Here is a 21,307-nt window from a genome sequence, read left to right on the forward strand (position 1 = left end):
ATGGGAAGATAGAAGGAGGAGACCAGGAGTGATGGGACATGCATCTTCCTCCCAACTAAACAAATTTATTACACCAAGACATGACAAGTGAGAACCCTTGCAGACCCTCTGGAATCTGACCCAGTAACAGGCTGTCCCTTCCCTGAGTGACAGCAATGTCCGAAAAACCCATATGGACCAGATGCAAAGGTGAATGGCATGGAAGGTTACAGTGAGGTATAATTTCTTTTGAAATACTAGAACCACATTTGTTCCTAAGACCTAAACGAGATTAGCAATTTCTAAGAAAAGAAAAACCAAAGCAAAAAATTAAATCTCTGATAGAAAAAGAGTTCTTTCAGACTATTTTCCTAATTGATGTAAAAAAAGCAGTCTTTTAGTCTTTGACCCATAAATGTTTCTTTTGATGTAAATGATAAATAATTGGGGGAGAGGGGACAAAAATGTCTTTTTACAAGGATTAAAATAGTATTGGACTTAAACATAAGTGTCTTAGCTATTTGAAGAAAAAATTGTGCAGACTCCAACCTCCTGTAGCTAGCCTTAGAGCTGCATGATTCTGAAAGGTAGTAGGTATGCCTACAAAAGTATGACAAATTATATCAATACTATAGTATATTCAGGAAAGTCTTAGAATTAGGGATGAAGCTCAGAAGATCAGGCATAGACTGCTTGTGGTGCATAGCACAAGAGACTTATGATCAGATCCAAAGCCTATTGAAAGTGAGAGGAAAACACCTATTGGATAGGGACAGAAATTACAAATAAACCAGTATAACTGATCAGAAACTGGTTCAAACCTGTAATACAACAGAAGTTCGGTACACATAAACACTCGCAAAATGGCAAACACCAGTTTAATACAAACCTGGATGGATGTAGTATCATACTTCACTGATTTAAGGTTAAATTGGTTTATTGAACTTTGGTCCCATGTCCCATCCAGATTGAAGTTAACTCATGGTCTCCCAGCATCCAAGGATGCTTTGGACCCCCCCCCCTTGCAAAATGGATGGGCTAGTCTTGGTCCAGCCAAGCAGGGAGGTGTGTTCTAGTGCCCCCTGCCACTTCAGGCCTGGGCCACTGTGGGCATGTGGCAGCATTTCCAGAATCAAAAGTGAATGTCTGTTCACTTGCTTATTGATTCAATCTATGCAGTTTAGACTAACCTATGAAGATTGAATCGATTCAGCCTTGGGCTTTTTGACTCTCTGTATTTAGCCTTTGAGTTAAGCTGGCCTTGGGTTCAGGCTTATGTTTATAAAATAGGAATAACAACAGTACTTCTGTACCTCACAGTGGTGTTATGAGGATAGACGTATTCATGTGTGTGAGTGTCACGAGACGGGGTCCCTAAGGATGACTGCGTTACCCCTAAGGCCCTTTGGTCATGCCAATTTGGCCTGCTGGGCACCCTCAGTTCTTGCCCACCACAGCTTGATAGATTTATAGTATAGGGAGGCTGCCTTTAAGTCCTCTTGGACATGGTTTGATGGACTCTCTGAACCCCATGGATTCCCAGACCCCTTGTGGGTCCCATTTCAAAATAGATGTCACAGGATAGCCTTATGGGCTACATGCGTGGCTCCAACCACCCCTTTACCACACCCCAAGCCTGACAGATGGCATTGATGTTGTTCTGTCTGGACCTTGGTATGAATTGGCTCCCTTGTCCTCTCTGGGCTCTCCACAGCCCTTGTCTCTGTGCCCCTTGGCACTGTGGTCTGTGCACCCCAAATGCCACACCCTCACTGGCGTCAGAGTCTGTACACCCCATATGCCGCACCCTCACTGGTGCCGGGGTCCCCACGCTGGAGTGGGCCCTCAATGAGGCCTCCTCCTTCCCCAAATAGCCTCACCCAAACCATCAGTCTTATAAAATGGCAAACAAAATATAAGCCCCTGGGCTATAACATAACACAAGCCGCCCAGCTATTCCATGATTTGAGCCACACAGGGCATGCTCTGTCCCTCGACAGTACTGGAAGCTGCACTTGCAGTCAGACCTCTCCCCTTTGGTTCCTCTGGGAGAGCTCCTTCCCCCTTGGCTACTGGCAGAGAACTGCCTTCCTGGCTTTAGCCCTGAGGTTTATATATGAGCCAGGCCCTGCTCTTTCTGGTCAGCTGACCACTGGCAGGTGTGGGCCAACTAGCTCATCCTGGCTTCCCTGGTAACCAGCAGCTGGGGCTCCCAACTGACTGCAGTTCCAGTCCTTAAAAGGAGCAGGACACCCACTGCCCTCCGACAGTGAGGTATTCTACAACTATGGTGATCGTTGCCTAACTGTGCAAGTTTAATATTCTCCATTTTTATTGACATTAACTATTTTTTCCTGTCATTCAGATTTCTGAATTCCCATCATTCGGAAGCTTGAAGTTTTAGTTAGAGTACCTTCTATTCCTTTTTGCACTGGGTTATCTTAATTGGCTGAAATTGTTTTCTTCTAGTGAAAAAGTTACAATCTATTGGGTTTATTAATAGTGTTATCATGTTCCACTGCTACTGTGTATAAAATTGGCTCCATCCCCATTAAGTCCATGATAATAATAATGTAATATATATCATTGGAGATATGTTATAGAATGGAGTTAAATCTTATTTTTAAGTTCATATCACCATAACAAGGTAACTACTATGAAAGGGAATTACCTTCTTTGAAAGAGCTCACATTATTTTCTCCTGAAGGCTAATAAAGTAAACTTGGCTGACAAACCTCTGTATGGCTTAGTGAACAGAGACTGATACCCAAGAGACTTAAATACTACTCTAGGCTCAGCCCTGGCCAGCTGTGTGACTTTAGCCAAGTCTCTTTCTTCCCTCTCCCTGAGTGACCTATTTTGTAAAATGGTGATGATGATACCATCCCCCTTTGTAAAGCTCTTTATAATCTATGGTTAAGAGTTAGATATCTTTTTTAGTACTCCATGTGCATCTGAACTTCTCACTCAGCCATGCAAGGGTCACAGCCAAGCTGCTTAGTGAAAACATTTTCAAACATAAGGTTTGCCACATGAATAATAATAGTTGATAAATATAAATGCAGTGGAGAATGGGGAAGCTTTTTTTCCTCTTGCTTGTATGAGTTCAATGGTTCTTTAAAGAACTAAAAAAAAGTGTCCTCCTGCCACCAAGGCCCTTGACAGAAAAAAACAGCTTGCTTTTCAATACCCTTAGCTCAGCAGTATCAAACTCATCAGGACTCACAGTTCATATACATGAGCCGTACAGGGCTGGTCCATGGACTGGCCCCACATGCCAGATCCAGGGCTGGTCTGGCATTGGCACTTTACGCAGTGCATGCCCGGGACCAGCCCTTTCAGCAGGACTAATCCACATGCAATGTATGCTCCAGACTGTGTAAACACAGGCCAGATCAGCCTTAAGTGAAGCATGCAGCACACATCACCAGGGCTAGCACATGCTGCATGTGGCGCACAGCCTAGTCCAGAATGCACCACATGTGACATGCTGGTCGAGTCTGCGACCCACAGGCAGCACCACAGGAAAGATAATGGTATGAATCCCCATGGACTGCATCTTTGACTTTCCTGCCTTTGGGTGTTGTTACATATTACTTTTAAAACATGTTAACAACTTAAAACAGCAGTGTCCATACATTAGGGCAGGAAAGCACAAGCTAAGGGTCCTCCAAGGAGCTCATAGAGAAAGGATAATCTCTAACTGGCTTTTGGCAGCTCATATTGCTATCATTAAACTGCCCCACAGGGTGAAGGCCATCTAGGAACAGTCTTCCAGCATCCCAGGAGGCACCACTCTCAGCCATGACCAGGTGGAAGCTCTATCTTCCCCCAGAGTGACAATGGGGACAGTTGGGGAAGCTCCCCCCATTCCCATTCAAGACATCTGTCCCCAGGGCTCTCCCCCTGCCCTCTGCCCACCCCTCCCCACCCCCAGGGCTCCTGCCCCTGTGGCTGCTGTGGCTTACCTGTGGTTGCTGGTGCTAGCCCAGGGGAGCAGTCAGGGAAGGGAACCCACTTGCCAGGTTCCTGCTGCTCTCCAGATGGAGCCTAGCCCAGAGAGCAGCAGCAGCATGGGAGGTTCCCCTTCCCTGCCTATTCCCCTGGATCAGTGCTGGCAGCCACAGGTGAGCTGTGAGGAAGGGGCAGGTAAACAGGGGCTCATCTGGGCCAGTTGTGGGAGCAATCCAGGGCAGTAGTGGGGACACAGTCTGGGTGGTGGGGGGAGGTTAACTGAGTCCTGATCTGGGTCACCAACACTATCTCAGGGAGCGGGTGAGCTGGGCGCACACAGAGCTAGTCTAGCAGTTCTTACCCATGCCCCTGGTCACCAGCTTTCTAAGGGCAGGTCAGACCAGTGCACCTTCCAGGGAATACTGACCCTAAACATGCTACTGCTTACAGCACGTGCTAACTTTAACACCAGCTAACATTCCTTAGAGCTATAGCACATGTTAATTGCAACAACTACACTCATAGGTGAATCAAAAGAGGTTAAAGTGAATACAAAACCCCATTAAGTATCAAAACAAAAGTGTGGACTCTGTTTGGAAGTTAGCATGTACCTTAACAGCACGTTTCAATGGTTAACCTTTTATTTTCAATAGTTAAGTGTATTTATTCAGTCAAAGTGCATTCTCACCTCCACTTAAAATATGCTCTTAGGCCAGATCTTTAGGTATAATAGATGATTCATATAAATAGAGGTAGAATACCTGAATGTGTGTATTCTCCAAGCCTCCTTCCAGCTCCACCATACACACTTAATGAGAAAAGGCAAAGTTAAGAATCATTATTAATGTGAATTCATGATGGAAACTATTAAGATGGTTGATTTAAATGAAATGGCTGCAGCCCTTCTCCAGTTAAATATTCCGTTGTTAAGATAAAATTGACTAGATTTGCTGGTTTCTGAATCTGGTCTTCAGGTACACTACTGTTCTAAACAAGAACACCCAGCCCTCTTATAGTGATCACTTATTTCTTTCTCTGAAGGAGTACCAAAGTGGACATCACATCATGCTCTGCCTTTACTTCAGAGCTCTTGAAGCAGAGTTTGAGCAAACACATGCACCTAAGTATGAATTTATTTTCAATTCTCAGGCAATCATACCCCAAACAAAGGCCTAGGTTTTCAAGATCCTTGCGTCAGTCTGGAGACTGATAAAGGGTGGCGATATCACAGTTTATCATTTATTAGAGCTCCTCCTGTTGAAAATTGCCTCAGTTGCTCTGTTAACAGCCAGTATTCAAGCAGGATGCTACCAGATAGGCTTCATGGAAACTGAACCCCTACTTAAAGAAGGATTTACAATTAATTAAAAATACAACAACAGTGACAAGAAAAACTATGGCCCTATTAAATATACATTGATGAATATACATATAGAATATTAGGGCTGATAACCATCATGATAATTATATGCACGTACTAGTGAAACCTGTCCTACTGCATTGTTATAATGAGCTTTTTTTTTTTTTTGGTTCTGTGCAGAACAATAAAACTAAGATTTTCTAAGCTACCTGAAGAACCCGGGCGCCGAGTTCTCATTAACTTTAATGGAAATGGTCATGCAGATCCCTTAGGCATCTTTGAAACTCTCAGCCTTAATGTTCATAGTTTAAAATGCCTTAGAAATTCATTTCGACCTCTGAACCTGGCTTAGATGGTAGGTATAATACTAAGTAAACATTATATGAAAATCCATGAATATATTTCTATGCATCCCATATGGAGCAGTAGAACTTACTGAGTTACAGCCAAAATGAGAATTTGAGACACACAGATCATGCCAAACTAACTTGAAAGGCTTTTTACAGCACAGTGGCAGATTGGGAGGATAAGAGAAATAGCATGGATATAATTCAGCAGGATTTTAACAGTGCTTTTATCACAGTACCACACAGGAACTGTGTAGAGAAACTGGCAAAGAAATAGCATGGTTCAAAAAGAAGGGGTAAAATGGTGATAGAAAGCAACACATTATTGCCAAGTGAGGTCACATCAGAAGATGGAGAGGTATCATACAGAAACTACACACAGACTGCTGCTGCATCCAGTATTATTCAATATGTCAATAAATGGCCTAAAGGGAAATACAATCTCAGTAACGTTCTGAAAGCATCAACAGAAGTTACTATACTTAAAGTTGCATATTGATTTATTTTCTAAGCTTGACTTTTTTACTTGCTCATACCTTTCTCAGACTTCTAGGCTGAACATTTTTCAGGATGAATCTTGTTCAAACTGATTTTTAAAGTGTTCTCAAAGCACAGTTTTACTTTTTTAATGACAAGAATAAGAAACAAATCTTATACTTTCCCCACGATAAAATAAATAAATAAATAAAAACACATTTTTCTGAGCAGTCCTGAAACCAAAATTGTTCATGCCTTAAGGACTATTTAGGAGAGCTGCAAATCTTTGTTTCCCAGGAAATTAAGTTTGATTTAAGTGAGGAGTCATGATTGGTTTAAAGAGAACAAGTGACCATATTTATCAACTGAGCTCCTGATTAGCTAAATTAAACATATCTTACATACATATGTAAGAGTTTGGTATAAGTATAAACATATACATCTATATTTAAGTTGTACTGAAATACTAAAGTGTCAAAAAATGTCATGATGCTATAGGCTGCATCCTAGGTGGCAGGAAAAAAATGACAGCAATGTTTTGGTAATTTTTTAAGTAGTATTGAAAACAACAATAAACCACCTAATGCCCTCTGTGTTCCATATATATTTTTCAATGAGGATGAAGCCTGAAGGTTAGTAATACATGACTATTTTTATATTGTTCATGAACATTCCCTTTGTGGAACTTTATGACAAGTGATCAGATTTTCAGCTGAGCACCAGCAGCTATGCTGGTTTAAGAGAAATCCAAAATTTAAAAATGTTGCATGGCATCCTATTTCCCACTGTCATCTAAGTGGCAGCTTTTTAGTTGTCTATGGCCATGTACAGGCCATATGTTCTACTGTGAAAATCAATTCTTTCCTCTAGAAACCACAACTGTATAAAATATTAACACAATTTCTTCCAGAGCAAAAGTGGCAGTTCCAGAAGAAAAATAACTGATCTCCAACCCAATAGGGGTCACTCCTTGAAGAGTTTCTCCTGGGAGAATGAATGTCTATACCAGGGGTGGCCAACCCGCAGCTCCGGAGTCACATGCAGCTCTTCAGAAGTTAATATGCGTCTCCTTGAATCTTTGCACAAGCACACGGTGACCAGCTTCCATAGCCGTTATGTCATGTCACGTGATGTGACTGCTCACAGTGAGCACATTACTCTATTTGGATTTGGAAGTTTGGACTCCAGAGCCATAGGTTGTCCACTCCTGGATACACTTATCCTTGTGGAAGAACCCCTAGCACTGTCCTCCAGCATCCCAGCATACATTGATTTTTCCTTCCCCACTTGCTACAAGGAGACAGTTAACGACTTGGGTTGGACTCCAACAGTGAATCAGGTGCTAAGCATGAACCAAAGTACTAAACCCTGAGAGTTTTAAGGCCAGAAAGGTCCAGCTTCTTCATATACTCCTTGCTGTGCTCCAGGGCTGTAGAGAGACAGAGTCCCAAGTCAGCTGCATGCCCAGCAAACCACCTGTACAGGCATGGGACCTGCAGAACAGTTAGATACAGTCATAGGGTGGTGCAGCAGCTGTATGCCCTGAACATCACCCTGAGGATTCAGGGAAACTTCACTAGACCCAGACCCAGACCACACACAGACTCAACCAGCCCCAGAACATGCATCCATGCAGCTTAGCAGAGCTGGTTCCTTCCTCCTGTACTGCCTACATCCATCTTGGAGCACAACCCCCAAAGGGGAACTGAATTCAGAAGACCAAAGTGAGGAGGCTCAACACAGTTCCTAGGCCAAGAAGAGGATCTGTGACTTATCATTCCCAGATCCTGCTATTGCAAAGGAGGTGCAGGGTGAAACTTTTGCAGTTATACCACATTTTATCTGGAAATTTTCATACATTTAACAAAGACTGTGTGTTCCTTGCCTCTATTTCCAGACAGAACACCCTGCAAGCAGCAGGGATTGGAGTCTGTACAAGGCAGAATGGAAAAATCAAGGACAGGTAGGCATTTGGCCACTGAGAGGATGCAAGGTGTTTGGAGGAGGAGATGGCACAGCAAAGAGGAGTTGTTGGAGGCTCTAGAAGCTGCCTGTGAGCACCAAGTGCACAGCACTGATGACTAGTGTCAGCTTCTCCAGGAACAGCAGGAGGACTCAATGGTGGTCAGAGTGGTGGATGCCTTCACAAGGGCAGCAGTGGGTCATGAGAGGGAGTCTTTAGACTCAGTCACCTGCGCTGGGGAAGGGCTGGCTGAGTCCTCTGAGTGACAAGAGAAAGCTCAGTGTCATGGAGCAACTTTGGGTGACTTATGAGAGCCCAGAAGAGTACTGTCACCATCTCCCATGGGCATGTAAGCCACCAGCACTCTTCTTTTTCACAAAAGGCATTACCCCCAACCCAAGCACCACAATGGGGCTCTCCCTGGGGAATTATCTTCCCATGGTGGGAACCACAGCTCAGCATCTCAGGAGGCAGGGTAGGGAGGATTAGATCCTGCAGCACTTTGATTGAAAGGCAGAGAGAACAGGAGTAGGAATAGGGAAAGAAGGAGAAGGGCTAGAAGTTCTTGGACCTGGGTGATAGGAGACAGGAGGAACATGAGAGGTACAGGGGAGCAACTGGCCATGCCTACTCCAAGAGGAAGGGGAAAGTGATATGATTGGGCCCACAATTTGTGAGGACCACAGTGCATGGGGCCCACAGGTCCACCTATACTGGACACCACAGATCTTCCCCCATGAGCTGCTCACCCACTAACTGTTTTGTGTCACACTCCCCCTCCCCACAAGGCCAAAGGTCCCCAAATCAGTACTGTACAAGCCCTACCAGCACAGAAGCATCAAGCCTTCAGGTCTGGCTACAGTCCACTACCCCAGACCCTCACAGGGTTGGAGCTCAGAGTTGAGGTCCCAGACCTCATTGTCTTCTCACCAGTATGCCTAAGATTTGCAGGAGACCAGGCCATCCTTCTAGTGGTGCAAAAGCACCACCCAAACCTGCTGGAAGTTCTCATGGGAGGGGGCCCCCTGGAAGGGTCCCTGGGATCCAGGACAAGTGACTCTGGATGGCAGATTCCCTCATGGAACTGTGCAGAGGTTGTGTCCACAGATGAAGTTTGGCTGAAACACTTATGAACAAACAGCCTCAGGTGGGAGTGCAGCCACAGGACCCAGAACCATTTTCAGGAGGCTACATGCCAGCCTGTTCTTCTGGAGCATGAGCTCAAGAAGAGAGCACCAAATAAGTCTGACTCTTTGGTGAGAGAAGTACAGCAGGAAGCATTGCCTAGTTGGCTACTTGCATGCGGCCTTCTAATTAGTACATCTATTTGTTTGTGCTAGTCTTTCCTGGCCTTTAACTGAACACTCCTTCCCAGTTTCTTATCCCTATTGTTTATGTCTTCACCTTGAACCATGTGCTCTTCTACATCTGTCGGCTTTCCCCGAGTTATTACTGCAAAAGTTGCTGTCACCTTTTTGGGTTTTTTTTTACATGCACTTTGGTACCATTTTGGTTCAAGTGCTGACTATCCTTTCTGTACAGGCTCCTGCTGTTGCAAAAGGTCCACCGGTTCCTAATAAATCTAAATCCCTCCTTCCTACACCATTATCTCAGCCACACATTGAGACTGTAGAGTTCTACCTGTTTACCTGGCCCTGGGCATGGCATTGGAAGTATTTCAGAAAATCATAGAAAATTGGAGTTGGAAGGGAGATCAGATGGTCATCTAGTCCAACCCCTTGCTCAAAGCAGGACCATCCCTAACTAGATTATCCCAGCCAAGACTTTGTCTAGCCTGGTCTTAGAAGCCTCCAAGGATGGAGACTTCATAACCTCTCTGGGTAACCTGTTCCAGTGTTTTACTATCCTCCTCATAAGAATTTTTTTCCAAATCTCTAACTGCAACTTGAAACCATTGCTCCTTGTTTTGTCATATGCCACCACTGAGAACAGTTTAGCTCTATCCTCTTTGGAACCACCCTTCAGGTAGTTGAGGGCTGCTATTAAATCCCCCCTCAATCTTCTCTTTTGCACACTAAATAAGTGCAGTATCCTCAGTCTCTCCTCAAAAGTCATGTGCCCCAGCCCCCTAACCATTTTCACTGCCCTCCTCTGAACACCCTTGAATTTGTTGACATCCTTTCTGTAGTGGGGGGCCCAAAAACTGGACACAGTACTCCAGATGTGGCCCCACCAGTGCTGAATAAAGGGGAAGAATCACTTTCCTCAATCTGCTGGCAACGCTCCTACTAATGCAGCCCAGTATGCCATTAGCCTTCTTTGCAACAAGAGCACACTCTTTACTTATTGTCCACTGTAACCCCTGAGTTCTTTTCTGCAGAGTTGCTGCTTAGTCAGTAGGTCTGTACTGGTGCACGGGATTGTTCTGCCCTCAGTGCAGGACTTTTCACTTCTCATTATCAAACCTCATGAGATTTCTTTTGGCCCAATCCTCCAATTTGTCTAGGTCTCTCTGAATCCTAGCCCTACCACCCTCCAAAATATCAACTACTCCCCCCAGCTTGGTGTCATCCACAAACTTACTGAGTGTGCACTCTATCCCATCTTCCAGGTCATTGATGAAGATATTGAATAAGCCTGGCCCCAGGACCAGCCCCTGGGGCACTCCACTTGACACCAGCTGCCAACTAGATATCAAGCCATTGACTACTACTCTCTGAGCCCAATGATCCAGCCAGTTCTCTATCCACCTTACAGTCCATTCATCAAACCCATACTTCCTTAGCTTGCTTGCAAGAATATTGTGGGAGACCATATCAAAAGCCTTGCTGAATTCAAGGCATATCACATCCACTGTTCTTCCCACATCCCCAAAGCCAGTCATCTCATCATAGAAGGCAATCAGGTTGGCCAGCCATGACTTGCCCTTGGTGAATCCATGCTGACTCTTCCTAATCACCTTCTTCTCCAAGTGCTTAGAAATGAATTCCTTGAGGACCTGCTTCATGATTCTTCCAGGGACTGAGGAGGGACTGACTGGTCTGTAGTTTCCTGGGTCCTCCTTCTTCCCTTTCTTTAAGATGGGCATTATATTAACCCTTTTCCAATCATCCTGAATGCTACTGTGGAGGTCATCAAGTTCAACCTCCTGTCTTGTAGTCTAAAATTAGTTTTCAGGACCAATTTCCTACATTTTCTCATACTGCTGGTACCCACGTGGACCACAAACACCAGCTTCTTCCCTAGAAGCCTACTTAAAGATCTCGTGCTATCTGCTACCCTTGTAGCCAGCAGGCAAGTCACCATGTGATCCTTGTAGATGTCACAAAGTCAGGTATCTGCATGCCTAATGACTGAATCTTCCACCAGTACCACCTGCTTCATCGTACCTTGTGAGGACTTTTCCACTGGAGGAGCAACCTTGGTGCCGGAGGATACCAATACATTGACTGGAGGATAGATCCTATGTAAAGTATTGTTCTTCTTCTTCCTGGCTTGATGTCCTGAGACTTTCATTCCTCCCAATAGCCTGTAGGCTGCTACAGGAGAAGTGGGACTGCTCAGTAGTATCCCTGGAAGCCTTCTCTGTGACCCTTTCTGCCTCGCAGCTGATCCAGTTCAGCCACCCTTGTCCTGAGAGAACATACCTGATCTTTCAAGGCCAGGATTTCCATGTACTAGCTATGTTCTTAAGAAACCTGCCCTGAAGGGAGGTAATCATGCATACTGCACTTAGTGCAATAAACTGGGTAGCCCACACCATGCTGCTGAATTTCCACCTGCTTTTTATTTTCTTTGTTTTTGTTTTGGTCTTTCCTATGAACCAGGAATTTGAATTTATAGCCTGGCCTTCTATTTACCTAGCTTTGGCCTGATCAGTGTCTAATATAGTCTAACTAACTAAATTAAAAAAGTAAACCCTAAGCTCTAAAAGTCAAAGGGAAAAAAATAGAGCAACTTCCCTTAACAACCTTTCCCACAAACTTCCATTTGGTTGTCCTGAGTCCCTGGGGGTTATGGCTGCCTTGGCTATTAAACCTAGGCAAGCCTCTTCTCCTTCTTTACACTCCATCAAATACTGGAGAGCTCCTCCCTGCTCAGTACAAATGTTTATCAAAGCAACCATGGCTGCTAGATCCCAGAAAGCCATAAGAAGCATTGTCCAAACCTTGCTACTAAGGGTGGCACCAGGCAGAATTAAAAGCACTGCATCCTCCAGAGTATGACTAGCAGGCTGCAGAGACTGAACCATAGACAGTTGATTGAAGGAGACAGGACTGCAGCAGAGTGTAGCAGCAGACCAGCTAATTAGGCCAATTAGGTTAATAGGCAACTAATGTTCCCTGTTAAGGGAACCCAGCTCAGGTGACCCTACAGGGGAGAAGCAGAAGCACATATAAATCAGGCGCATGGACAGTAAGTTTCACTTTGGACATTGCTTGGGCTGGAGCGGGGGTGGGTTTTGTGTTCTGGGGAACTGGTACATTACTCACTCTGAAGGACAAGTACTCATGCATACTGAAGGGAAGGATGTCCTGCAGATACAGAAGTGAAGGAGACTACAAGGGATTGCTTAGCAGGTAAGGATTTTGATGACTGTTGATAACAATGAGGCATGGGGGAAGACTGAGCTGAGGTGTGGGCATCTTCTGAAAATCTGAACAAGCTAAGGAATGAGCTGGCTCAGGGAATTTGACTTTTATTCTAACAGATTCCCCTGGTGAATTGGGGCATCTTCCTGAATTATGAAGCACTTTCTTGTGGGAAAGGATTATTAAGGTGGTGAGGCAGCACCTTGAGGAAACAAACCTAAAGTTAGTGAAACATTAGGGACACTTCCTGGGGTGTGAACAACCATGAACAACTAGCTTGTTTGACTACACTTGTTGCTTACATTTGGGGAGGGGTTGAAGAAAGGAAAACCTGTCCTATCTCAAATTAAAAAAGTCTAGTGGGGGATCTTGCTGAGAAATTCAGTCTTGCCCTTCAAGATCTGATGCATGTCAGCAAGTTATCTGAAGTGGCCCATACCACAAAAAAGGAACTAGGTGAACAATTTGGATAAAAGTTCCTTTCACAGATGGTGAGTGAGCTAAAGGGAAACTGTTATGCACAGCCATGGCACAAATTTATCTTAAATGTCTTTACATTTAAAGGAAAGAGCCTGTAGAAAGGGTACTAGTGTTGGTTGTCTTTGTTGTTGTTATAGTAGACTATGGTTTTTTGATCCAATTGCCCAACTAAAGAGAATCGATTCATTTTTTTTTTTTTTTAAATGTGCATCAGCACTTCCCTTCTAGGCAGCAAATACAAATAATAGATTCACGGATTGTTACCTGCAGGACCAGTGTAGTCATCCAGTCCAATATTATGTACCAGTTACAGAATTTCTTGCATGCTGTCTTTAACTGAATGAATAAAAAATAAGCGAATCAACTCTACTCTAACTTGAGAGTCTTCAAATGTTGACCTGTTTCCCAACTCCTCTGAAAAATCAGTTCTAACACTTAATGTTCTTTGATTCCAAGCAACTACTATCATTGTTTCAAATACTAAAAATCCTACCCATGATCAGAGCTTTCTTCCAAATGCAGAGATCAACTCCTTTTTCAAACTTCTTGAAAGAACTAAATCTGTTCAGCTTTTTAAAGGCATTCTCTCTTTCCAGACCTTGGAAGTGGTTTGATGGCTGCTTCAACTTGCTAGTATTTCCATGTCCTAATTGGACACAGAACTGGTATTATTAATAATATATACACAGGCAAGATCACTTCCTAGCTGAAAGGGATACAAAAAGAAAAATCAAATATTACATTGGTGCTGCTTTCTATACCAGCCAAGGTGTGTGGCTGGGATCCCTGTAAAATATCAGCTTTCAGAACTGGGAAGAGTAAGAGGGAATATGCGACCCTTTTTCTTGAAGGCTAGCATAGACCTGGCAGAGATGATAGACCCAGAAATCGGTGTGTCTAATGTTCTCAACGTCTCTTCCCTGAACTCGCATTGATTTCAATAGAACCAATTACTGCAAAGCAAGAATGATTCATATGCACGTGTCTGTAGATTTGATGCTTCCATGCTATACTGCTAAAAACCTGCTCTGTGAAAAGCCCACTTTAAATGTTTGGCACTCTCTCTTGCTTTTCTTTCTCTCTTTTTTTTCCCTTTTCTTTTTTTATGCATCTGCCTTTCATAGGAAGATGTCACTACTACTGTGCCTAGCTCTTTTTTGTTTCTTTTTCTCATGTAAGCTATACAAGAAGTATGTTTCATTTCTTGGCTCAAAGCTACCTTGTCAGTTATTGTAACTTATCACATAATATGCCAAGAACTAAAAGAATCTGGTAGTCTTTTGTTGTTTTTTTGTTTTGTTTTTCCTTTCACCCTGTAAATTATGCATCTGTTTAGTATATTCTGCAGGATTCTCCAAATCTAAACCATGATTCTTAATGCCACATCTGTTCTGTCTGGCACATGAGTTAGTAAAATGATGCTATTGGGGCATTTAACTAACGGTGTCATTTACATGAGTTCTTATTGACACTTTCCACCAAAAGAATTTTTTTTTTCTTGCAGCATAATTTTTTTCTAAATTTAAAAAAACAAAACAAAAACCAAACAAACACACAACCCAAGTAATTTTAGTTATGTCTTTTAGAAGCTCTGCATCATACAGGCATGTGTGTGTTTTGTTTTGTTTTTTCTTTCCCCCAAAGCTTTTGGAGGGGAAGAAACTGTGACCAGCTCAATCTTTCTCACTTTTTTAATATGTAGTTTTTCCATGCACTGCTTTGACACTTTTATGGCTTAATGCTAAGGTTGTGCACATATTGCTAATAGTCATGCAGGAGTAGCAGCCCCCAATATACCAGATACATTTTCTCCAAAACACTGGTATTTGGTCATGTTCACAGGTTCTCCCTATCATATCTCAAGCTTGGAGAAATACAAATGGTTTTTGGTGGCGATTTTTTGTGGGACCGGGGGGGGGGGGGGGGGTTGTCTTGTTCTTAATTTGTGTGTGATTTTTTTTTTTTCCTATTTTTGTCCTAGTCTTGCCTTGCCCATCCCACAAACATGGGGACTAGATGTTATCTAGTCCCCACTGTCTCTTTCCCACTGCCCCCTCCCACTCTCCCTCTCTCAAAATGTTGGGTAAATGGCTGAACTCTGCAGTGGGCCCTGAAGATCGAAAAATAATTGAAATATTTGGGGCTGAATAAGGGAACCAATTCCAAGGTTAAGGGTTGTCTTGGAAAGAGCTTGCATTGTCTGACTGGTCTCCATTCTGAACATCTCTGGAGAGTACAGCTGAGGCAGTATGGCACAGAGAAATGTGGCATTGCAAATGAGTACCTAAACACCAGGAAGAGGAAGACGCACAAAGCTATTTTTGTGTATAAGCATCTACCTTTCATAACTCGCAAGTTTCCTAATTCTTGCAGTTTGTCATTAAAGCTATGATGTTTGGCACTTACTTGTAAAAACCCAACCACTTGAAATCCATATCTGCTTACATATGTAAACAAACAAAACACCAAAATCTGGTTCCTTTACTTCAAACTTTGTGCATCTGCATGCTGAGCCCAGAACATGCCCAAAAGAGGCAGCACCATAGCTGGACCTGCCTCATCCAGCTGTCTGTATAGAGCATGTGCTTCAGTGGGGCTTTTGGTGTCTTTATCCAAGATGATTCAATCAGCTATCAGATAAAGCTCCATTGAAGCACACAATCTATACAGACTCCGAGGAGCTGTATCAGTAATGCACTGCTGCTTCTGGTAAAGTGTGTTTGTTGTTTTTTGTTGTTAAATCTGCAAGCAGCCAATATGATTAGCTGACTGACTTGGTTTAGCCTCTCCTTGAAATGTTTAAAAAAAAAATAAAATAAAATTTGGGGATAGGGGGGAGCTTGAAAACATGAACTGTAAATGTTTTCCTATAGTATGGAAGCTGATCTTATGACCTCTTTTGTGGGTTTTTTTGTTGTTGTTTAGTGGTAACACTGACAATAATGTAAGGAAGTTTGAAAGAAGAACTATGCATACAATGAAATCATGTCTCCTATGAATAGTGTACAAAATGGAAGTTGTGATGTGAGAGAGCTATATCCAAAAAGGTTCTGGAAGAAATGGAATTAAAATGACTTCTTAAGTAGCCAGATGTTCCTGCAATTTACCAACAAGGATGGGTGGATTACCAGGTGATCCATATAGCAATGTTAATGAGCCTTATTGCTAGCAGATACACGGGTCTAGGGAAATGCAGAGGATGCAAAATAAGTCTGTGCTAAGGAGTAGACAGTATGCACAAGTGAAGTTTGTTTGCATTCTTGAAATTGGCATTTAAACTCGCTGAAACCAGTTGGATTCTAATCTGTGTTGATGTGACTGAAGCAAGCCCTCCTTCATCATCCTTAATCAATTCTAGTTCAAAGGAGCATCACCACTTACAGCAAACTACAGACAAAGAAAGGCTTTCTGTCTCCAGACCTACTTCTGTTCCTAATAACTTAGCAGCAGTCTTTCCTCTGGCTTCACCAATAGAATTGGTCCCACAGAACTACTACTATCCAAACATGAAAGCTACAGGACACTTTAGAGCAAGAGCAAGGCTGAAAAATCAGAGTTAAACTGAGCTTCAGGAAGCTGTATACTATATGCCTCTCTGAATCAGGATCATTATACCAAATTCTCTGTCCACTTTATACAAAGATTGTTTTGACCCCCTATTATAAAAGTTAGAGGAGGAAAGATGTCTACCATGCTTCTCTTGGAAGGTAGCTTCTCTATGAGGAACTAGAAGAATTCTTGAAGTTGGCATATTTACTCAAATATAAGACAACCCCTCAATTTATATAGAAAATCTATAAATTCAGTATAATTTTACAGGTATAGAATCTAATTTATTGGAGTTCTGTCTTTTTAATTTTATTGCTTTCCCAATGCTACAACAGGAAAAATAAATCTGGGGGAGGGGAGTTGGGTAGCCCCCATGTCCCCCACCCCTACCAGTTCTTTCCCTTGCAACCACTTCCCCTTTTTCTTGCTGTCAGACCCTGCTCTCCCTGAGCACATGGAAGTATGGACCAAAAAAGAAATGACTGACCTTGAAATAAACATGGATGTAGTCAATTGCATATAGAACCCATAGATTTAGTTCATCCAGAACTGAGGTAGTTAACCTCTCTTGAAACTGCTGCAAGCTTTAGTACAAGTATTCCATAAACACTTCTGAGCAGCACTTTGGCACTTTGTATACCATACAAACGATGCATGATAATCGAAGACCAAAAGGTTCTTGGTTTTTGTGTGTTGTTTTGTGTTTACCATCTAGTTCACCAAGTAGGGACCCAGTAGAGATGACAGTATTTCAAGTCCTGTGAGGTGACTTTAAAAATCAAAAATTAGTATTACATTAGTTTAAATGATAATAGTATTGAATTGATCAACCTCTATCATTGTATTGGCTTTATTTTTCTTTGTCTTTTTTAAGAACAATTTTACAAACAACTAAAACTCCATTTCTGTGCTTGTTCCCTGCTTGATATAAGTAAACAAACTTTTGTATGTCCTGTGTACATGAGTCTGTGTGAGAGGGTGGATGATGAAAGAATGGTAACTATATAAAATATACATACACAATCAGTTCAATTCTCTTATATTTTCATGTAAGCAATGAGGCACAAATGTATGAGTTACCAAACAGTAAACTAATTAAGCTAATTATGGATGACTGAAGAACTAGTCTATGATCAAGTGCAAAGAAAATGGTGAGAAGGAATTCTGCATATCCTGCCATTTTGAACTACACAGTGCTTCAAGGCAGAGATACCAACTTACTGGAATGACCTCTAATTAAAAACTGAGCATGGAAAAACCCCAATGATGAACAAAGACTTGAATTCACTATAAAAGTGAGATGCAGGCAAGCCAAGATGGGGAATCAACTCTTTGCAATCTCCTGGAGTACAGGCACATCTATTCACTCCACTGCTCCTATCACCCTCAATGTGCCTAGATTGGCCATCTAGTACTAATATTGAGAAACTTCTGCTGGTAACTATAACACTTTTTTTTTTTTTTACTGGACTAGTTTTGTCTCTGTCTTTGTATGCTTGTGTGTGTCTGTTTTTGTATGACTGGTGTGTCTAAGCTTGTGTATTTGCTTCATGTAATCAATAAACATGGCATTTTGCCTTATCCCCCTTTTTTTATAAGGTCTCGCTCCTTACTTAAAATTGCCAATTACTGAAAAATTAACACAGTTCAGCACTGCTCACTCTGTGCATGCCCTCCAGACTTATTATCTCTCCCCTGCCCCCCATGCATCAGATAGATCCATGCACTAATTAGCTACCCACTTGTGACCAGAACATGCATTCCCAGTCATAAGCCCTGAGATCCTCCAAAAAATGTATATGCAGATGAGGTGCAAGGTGATCTGATCTGGCTCCACCTCCCTGGAGGGCAGAGCCACACTAATCTGCAACAGACTGAGCAGTCTGGGGGGGGTGATGGAGGGATTGTGGGTGAACAGTTGGGTTCCCCATTCAGTGATGTTTGACAGACATCTAAGCCTGGCTAAAAAAAAAACAAAAAAACAAAAAACCAAGTCCTTAGAAATGGGGAAGAAACGCATAACTCAGCTGTGGGAATGAAGGAGCAACTACATTGACTTACCATAACATGAAACTGAGTTGGCACTGAGGAGGACTGAGTGCAATAGGCACTACCATATGTCCTGATTTGGATGGATTGCACTGACACATCCTTGTGGTACACTTCTATCAATGTTGTGGCAATGGGGAAGTGGTTTTTTGTTTTTTTTTTGAGTCTTTTGTTTTTGGTGTGGGGGGGTTCCCCCTAGCTGCTGCTTTTCCTTTTAGCTAGGAGCAAATAAAACTAGGGGGCACTTGAATGCCAAGAATTCTAGGCCTGGGGCTTGCACATGGAAACCTTTTTTCTGGTAGCATCCCATCAGATGTTTGTCCCATATGGGCCCTGTGTGCATTTAATCTGCTCAGTGTTGGCTATATTTAATCAACTTCATAGTTGGGGTTTTTGGTATTAAGTGAATGCTGCTTTTAGCTGCAGTTTAATGATGGGTATAATTTAATGAGGCTACCTTTTATGACAGGTTTTTTTTTTCTTTATGTTGACTTTGGGGGGGGGGGGGGGGACATCTTGTATTTGAGCAAATATGGTAGCAATCTTAGCCTGTGAAAAGAGAGTATTATCAACCCTTTGCATGCAGAGAAACTGAAGTGAAGATCTTTCATAGCTTTTAAGGGTCAGAAGGGACACTATCTAGTTCAACACCCTGCCCTAGGCAGGAAAGAGCACTGGGCTCAGATGACCCCAGCTAGGTGCTTGTCTAGTCTCCTCTTAAAGACTTCCAAGGTAGGGGAGAGCAGCATCACCCTAGAAAGCCAATTTCAGTTTCTGGCAACCCTCACCATAATATTTCTTTCCCCAATGTCTAATCTAAATCGGCTCTCCATCAGTTTTATGGGCATTGTTCCTAGTAACCCCAAGGGATGCCCTGGTAAACAGGGTTCCCTATTCCTTGTTGCTGCTTCTCCCACCCCCAATGAACTTGTAGAATGCCATAAGATCCCCTCTCAGCCTTCTTTTTTGCTGAGGCTGAAGAGACTTGGGTCTCTCTCTCTCTCTCTCTCTCTCTCTCTCTCTCCTGTCCACACATCTCTTAGCAACTCTTTTTTATTATATTTGTTAATAGTCTGGATGAGCTGTCTAAAGCTCAGTCTCCTGTTCTGTCACCCACTTTGATTATACAATTGAAATCTCCTGCTGTTGTGCACAGTCTCCCTAAGATCACAAACTGCCAGCTTTTTAACCAGTGCATTCCTTCTTTCCCTCTCTAGTGGTGCATATACATTGAACATTTCTAATTCTGTTTCCCTGACCAACTGCAATGAACGATACTATCTGCCACTGACTACCTCTTCTATCTGCTCTGATCTCACCTCTGGGGTCTTGAATAATATTGCTACCCCTGTCACTTCGTTCTCATTTGTCCCAGACCACCAGGATGGTCCTCATCTCCACCTTCTCTCAAAGTCTTTATAATCTCTCTCCCCTGGTACACCACATGGTTGTAGAAAGATTGGCTGCTTGAAAGTGTCAAGAAGAAACTGCACTTTACTGGAAGCAGCAGCGTGTTAGTTGGACCCAGCTCCACAGTGTCTGTATAGCTGGGGCACTTCAGTGGGGCTTTTGGAACTTACCTAAAGCGAGGTCAATCGCCTATTAGGTCAAAGTGTTGGAAAAGCCTCACTAAAGCACACAATTTATACAGATGTTGGGTGAGCTGAGTCCAACTAATGCAGTGCCTCTTCTGGGCCTGCTCAAGTTGTTCAAGTTTAGAGTAAAGCACTTGGGGGTGGGGAGTGTTTGTGTGTTTCACACACGTCTGCAACCAGTCAAAATGAGTGTGCCTGTCCCTTTAAGGTTCCCTGCTTTCCCTTCCATACCATCTCCTCCTGGATTGCCTCAATCACAAAATGTTCCCGCACCCCCCACTTCACTGGTTCACCCTCCAACAGGGTTTCTTCAACTATTTCTACCTCCATGTGTCCAACCCCTCCTCTGTGTTCCTCCTCCATGTTTTTCTGTTCCTCACAAGTTCTGACTACTTGCAAAGTCTTTGGGGCATCTATGATACAAGTGTCCATCCCCCTTACAAATACAGCATTTTAGGGACTCCTGACACTACTGTTTTGTGCCCCACCTTTCCACATTTTCTGCATGGTTTTTAAAAAAACCCAGTGTGCATCACCTGCCTCACTGAAAGGAAGTGAAGCACCCCATGTACAATGTTCCTCTAAGAAGCAGTGGTCTGTGAGCACACTGCCTTGGTCTGTGAGCATGCCACCTCTGTCCAGCATGGGACACTTACTGAAGGGGGCTGGGAGTTGGAGGCTTGAGCCAGAAGCTGGGACCAGAGGCTGGAGCTGGTGGATGGAGGCCGGGGGCCAGGGTTTGGAGGGTGGGAGCCGGGGGTCATAGGCAGGCTCCCCAGCTCTGGGGAAGTGCTCTGCTCCCCTCCATCAGCCTCCATCCCTGCCTTGTTTCACCTCAGGGAGGAGCCTTCCTCCCAGAGGCCCATAGCCGGGATGTGGCAGAGAGGATTCCTAAACTTGTCCAGCCATTCAACCACTACCACATGCTCCACATCCATGTAGGCAAGAATAACATAGCTTGGAGCAATCCTGGCCAGGTCACAAGTGACTACAGGCTCTGG

The 21,307-nt window shown here is 43.3% G+C and overlaps 1 long non-coding RNA gene across 1 annotated transcript in view; it reads left to right on the forward strand.

Moving 5' to 3' along the window:
- The first annotated feature begins 12,458 nt into the window (after positions 1-12,458).
- LOC132250135 (uncharacterized) overlaps positions 12,459-21,307 on the forward strand; it is a 94,860-nt gene continuing 86,011 nt past the window's right edge. The window contains exon 1 of the long non-coding RNA XR_009461719.1: positions 12,459-12,621. This is a non-coding gene — a long non-coding RNA (uncharacterized LOC132250135). The remainder of the gene's footprint in view (positions 12,622-21,307) is intronic.

The sequence above is a fragment of the Alligator mississippiensis genome, chromosome 1, assembly GCF_030867095.1.
Source record: "Alligator mississippiensis isolate rAllMis1 chromosome 1, rAllMis1, whole genome shotgun sequence".
Lineage (NCBI taxonomy): Eukaryota > Metazoa > Chordata > Crocodylia > Alligatoridae > Alligator > Alligator mississippiensis.